Source organism: Coptis chinensis, chromosome 4 (genome assembly GCF_015680905.1).
Source record: "Coptis chinensis isolate HL-2020 chromosome 4, ASM1568090v1, whole genome shotgun sequence".
Lineage (NCBI taxonomy): Eukaryota > Viridiplantae > Streptophyta > Magnoliopsida > Ranunculales > Ranunculaceae > Coptis > Coptis chinensis.
In genome coordinates this window covers 33125368-33130841 of record NC_141459.1, presented here as the reverse complement: position 1 = coordinate 33130841, position 5474 = coordinate 33125368, and the positions used below count along the sequence as shown (strand labels likewise).

Sequence of the window (5474 nt, the reverse complement as noted above, 5' to 3'; positions counted from 1 at the left end):
AAACATTTTTTCATTCTATTGGGAGGATCACTTTTCATCATAGTGATGATTCTTAGTTGTTTTCTCCTTTTTTGTTATTATTTTAAGTAATTTAGGAACATATAACCTAAAAAAGAAAAACCCTTCTCTCACCCTTTCATAAAAGTTCTTGTTTTTCCTGTGCTTATAATAGAGTTTCTCGATATAACAATAGTTATGTGATTTTCCACCACTACATAACAGTCTATTTGTAACAGATATACATCCGTTACAAAAAATATTAGTAACGGTTATCTTGTGTCCACACAAAAGTGTGACAAATATTTGTAACAGATATTTGTAACGTTTATTATCCGTTACAAAATTCACTAATGGTTATAAAGTGTCACTGAAATTAATTTCAGTAACGGATACGTAACCGTTAGAATTGATTAGTAACGGTTACCAAATTTCTTTATCCTCTATCAATAATGGATATAAGCGTCACTTTGATTTTCTGTTGCTAACTGTGCTGTATCCATTACTAACGAATTTTTATTGTATAAAAAAAATTTCTATTGCTAACGGTTTTGTATCCGTTACTAATGAATTTTCATTGTATAAAAAATATTATGTTGCTAACGGTTCTATATCCGTTACTAACGAATTTTCATTGCATAAAAAAAAAGTGGGCCACCTGTACTGGTGCACGTACACCTGCACCTTTTTTTACTCCACAATGTAATTGATACTTTTAGAGAAATGAGAGAAGGAAGTTACATAAAATGTAATTGATACTTCTAGTGGTTATATATAAATGTAGATGCAATGAAACCATCAACACAGAAAATAATGCAGGAGCATAGCAAAAACATTAACTGCTCCTGCATCAGAAAGACCAAAACAACAATACACACTTTGTTGAAACGATGTCGCTCCTCTATTACAAATGTTGAGTATAGGGAAAATGGCAAGTCAGTGATCTGCCAAGTAGATTAAAAACAACATTAACATCAGTGGATTGAAATGCATTGTCTATGAAGGGATGGAAGTAAAGGTATTTAACTACTTTTCAATCAAAGTATATCTCAAAACTCATAAAACATCAGTGCTATTTGAAAGCCACACTTCTTAAGTGACAAGAAAACCAAAACAAATGAAGTCACTTGTATCAAACCTGTGACCAGATCATAAGAACTCCTAGGAATGCAAGTGCTTAACAATGAATGTAAAGAGAGCTGTAAAAAGATCATTTATATTTAGCTATCAATGGTGGAGGCTTAACAATGAATCTGATCATATATTTCCATTCCACCATTTGTAATTACCTTATCAAAATGACCAGTAACTGATTTTGATGGTGGGATCCTCTCATCTGTCACAAAATGAAATTCCTGTGGTCTTGTGGCTTGGCGTTTTGGATTACAAAATATTCCCGAGTCTCCTTTGCTTTCAAAAATCTGTAAAACCGTATTTTGCTACAATAAGCTTTCTTGATTGTCCTTCGTAGCAGATCATAAACTAACACTTAGAAATACTGACCCTTTTATTTAGTGGCCTAGCCTTAAATTTTGGTATCTTCTCAAGCTCTTCTTGCTCCAGTTCTTGGGAACTTTTAACTCTATATAAATTAATATCATTATTAGAAATCACAGATCATATATATGTCAACCCAAATTGAAGACATCTCTTTACAGCAAGTGTTCAAATTTCAAGACAACTTACTTGGGAGGACGTGCTTGAAGTAATGTTTCAAGGCATGGTGGTTTCGGTTCTGTAAGCTTGTGGGGATTCCATTGATTTTGTTATATACGTAAACACCATTTCCAGATCAGTTAATTTTAACAATGAGTAAAACTGTTGGAGGTACTTTGACTAGAAATCTAGAATGAAAATAACTAACCCGGTAAGATGATTCAATTGATGAGACAATTGATGATGTTTCGACGTTCTGGTTTGCCCTCTCTGTTTATTTCAAATGAAACTCCTGAACAGAATAAATTTACTTTATGACCTTAGCCATATATTTTCATTCCTATCTGAAAGATCTATAGAAAACTAGATTACTTGAAACTCTGGCAGTTGAAGGGTACTTTAACATATAAGATCTATTGATCTTATATGCTGTAAGGATGGATTATTTTCATTCTCTTGCATTGTTCTCTACTTTAACAAACTTCTCAAGAATTTGGGTGACATAGGGTAGACTATTAGTTACCATGAATGTTTGACACAAAACCACCTCTGCTCTCAATGTTCTGCTGCTCTTTGCTTGGTTTATGATCAACTGATAATTGTTTTGCCATACCACTCTTGCATATAACAGCTCTAGCATCTCCAACATTCGCCACAACTAGTTTTTGACCATCTATCAGTATTGCAGTAACGGCAGTTGAACCTCCTCTTCCCAAATGAACTGCTTTGTCCAGTATTTCTTTATCAGTTGCATGATAAGCTCTCTTGATTGCAGTATCTGTTTCAATCCAGAAGTCAGGTTGGTTTGAGCAAGAAAATCAATAGTGAGATCAACTCAGGCATATACTTGAGATTGGGGTCGCCTAACTTATAAATTTGAAGAAAGAAGAAACCAAGAGTAGAATAAAATAACACAAAGCTACACATAAACAATGATTACTTCAATCAAAATATTATTAAACAGATGCGATTGTAAGTAGTCTGGAACATCATGGCCTAAATGGCCATCAAATATTGCGAATAACCCCAAGTTATACTTATATACTTGCTTATACTGTGCAACAAGATAATCTTCCATTGGAAAAATTGATTTCCCTTTGATCAAGTGAAAACCATTAGGTCTTAAACATAATATGCTCTCTGTATAGCTACAGGCGCTATACGAATATGTAGATTAAAGTTTTCTCTTCTAAGAGCCCTCAATATAACCATTCACTATTTTAAGACAAGCCCACAACAAAGACATAATAAGGTTGAACAGAACTAGTTCCGGCCGAACCCGGACGGCTCTAAATTGGACCGGTAAGGTCTGTTGTAAGTGGAAACTCAAAGTCGCCTAGAGAAACTCCTGTGACATCACGGGAGCTCTAAAAGTTTTTAGCACTCTTTTAACACCCTGTCTATTTTCTAACTTCAAACCTGAGTTCGGATAATTGTTCCTCATTTCAAAAATTTTGACAACCTCGAAAAATTGAAATTCCACCTGACATTTTTCAAAATTCTAACAAAATTTCAAAATTCTAACAAAATTTCAAAATTTCAGTTTCTTTTTCTTTTTTTTTCGTCCCCAAAAATGTCAAAAACCGTTTATCTAATGTCTTGCAAATTAAGCTAGTGAAGGGACTTGGACACTTGAATTTGGGCCTCAGAAAAAGAGGGTCTGAAGATTAGACTTCACTAGTCTACAACTGCAGGGGCCGGCCAACCCTTCCAACCAGTCGAACCAATACACCAGATTCAAACAGACAAGATTAAGTTTCATATACACGTCAACAGACTCTCTTATTCAAACACAACATCTAAGAGTTCTAAAGCAAAATAGAAAACACTTGAAAATGCTAAAGGTCTTTCGCTTGGTCGTTCTTCACTAACATAAGGATTGTGCAGATTGAAACGAAAAGTATGCTTTCAAATGAAAGCCCAGTTCATGAACATGAAAGGCAAATAGTGATTGCTGTCATCCTCATTCAACACCTTCCATGCAATTGCTTGCTGATAAGAAACTGACCTGCCCATGCTGGACACACAAATCCCTACGAGTAAACCACAAAAGCCTTGCAAGAAGTTTCAATGCAAATTTTATTTTAAAACAGATGATATAGCAACACACGATGCAATAAGAAAGAAGCTATCTTGGAGATACAGGCTCTATGCCCAATACAAGTGCAATAAATCCTACGGTAAGGGGATAATAGCTCTGTAAAGCTTACTTGTTGCATGGTCTTGGAGAACTCAGAACACAAGGTCTTACGCCTAGCCTCATTGAGAATTTTATCAAGCATTATATCTTGGAGAGCAACAAGAGTGGTCTCTAGCATGTCGAGCCCGACCTGATTTGCAAAGGTGAAAACAGGAGAAGCTTGGTACAATAAATTACATCCACATCAGCTTATCTTGGAATGAGGAGTCCAAGACTAAAGAAAAATCATGCATATGCCCCATCCATGTTAGCATATCTTGGAATAAGGGGTCCAAGACTACACAAAAGAGCTTATCCTAAAGAAAAATCATGCACATGCCCCCATGGCAAGAATTAGCATTCTAAAGTAATCCCATCCAAGCATATGTAGACCAAACCTAGATGCCAATGTAGACGGTCGATTACCAACCAAAACCAACAGAATAAATAGAACTGCTGCCTTAAATAGTTACAAATTCTTCTTGATGCATATTCATTAAACAAAATGAAACTCAAGTATCAGGTTCTACAGCTAAAAATTACAATGAACTGAGGACCAAGAGAGCATAAAAGATGGAAGAGAGCTAATTACATTTGTCTGTAGGGAAACACATGATTGCATCAAAATGCCACTATAGTTGTTTCAACAAGGCGTCACCAGTTGGCAGATCAACCTGAAAGAGCTCTATGCCAGTGAGAAATCTGGAAAGAAGGTACAAAGATTAAAAAAAAAAACCAAGAAGATTAATTCAAATAGTATATCACTAGAGTAAACTTCAGAATAATTACAAGATTTGCAGAATAACATCATGCTTCTACTATAGTATCCTTTTCTACTAGCTGATCTTCTTTTGATAAAATATTACAAAAACAAACATAATACATGAGATAAAAATGGTTATCAGTAGTAACTTTTGCCATAATGCTGGTCCAATTGCCATTTTCCAAGTTTACCAAGAAATTCAGCAGTCAATGACTTTCTGCATTATGACCTTACTATATAGTGCAATAAAACTTTGTCAATCGCATGGAAGGTGTCTTGGGCTGTTGTGAGGTTGGTATACACCATTATAAAATTCTCGGTCCATAATAACCCCCCTATTGGGTAAAGGTTTGAGAGAATAACCATTATTCTCACTATCGGTAAGAGAGTTATACAGATATATCATACCTAATCAGAACAAATGAAAGTGATCACCTAGCTTTTAAATATCCTTCATTAAATGACGAAATCGTGTTCGAAGGGACCACATGTCACTTTGAAGAAAATTGGCACAACTTGCCTATTTGCATCAAAGACCCAATCTTTTTATTAGTATCTAAAGCCTCCAATTTTTAGCAGGCACCCATTTTGCACGATATAAATTATAGATGAGATACTCATTTTTACTATTGCAGTCCTCAAGTCATTTTTATATTCTTTTTCATGTTATAGTGGCCCGTTAAATATTTCGGCCAGACCCGGGACTTTGTCAGTTAGCTAAGGTTTATCAGTTTATGTCATAATAAGATAAGGAGAAACAGTTGGAAACGTAGGCAACCGTGACTCATGCCTCTTATGTTTCTCCCTATGTCTGTTCTTTTCTCTATCTCTTCTAAGGAAGTATATTTCTTAGCAACTTTATCTGCTTCGAAACACATA

The 5474-nt window shown here is 35.1% G+C and overlaps 1 long non-coding RNA gene across 11 annotated transcripts; it reads right to left on the bottom strand.

The window, feature by feature from the left end:
* Positions 1–631: 631 nt before the first annotated feature.
* On the bottom strand, positions 632–5122 carry LOC147503243 (uncharacterized). 11 transcript variants are annotated; one of them, XR_015221941.1, is made up of 8 exons: positions 4622–4892; positions 4425–4534; positions 3864–3983; positions 2177–3670; positions 1684–1945; positions 1501–1579; positions 1287–1418; positions 632–941 (listed from the first exon to the last, which is right to left on the bottom strand). It is a non-coding gene; the product is annotated as an uncharacterized LOC147503243 (long non-coding RNA). The 11 variants fall into 11 exon arrangements; XR_015221944.1 differs by having other exon boundaries at positions 4745–4892; XR_015221946.1 differs by having other exon boundaries at positions 2177–2431; positions 4745–4855.
* Between the last annotated feature and the right edge of the window lie 352 nt (positions 5123–5474).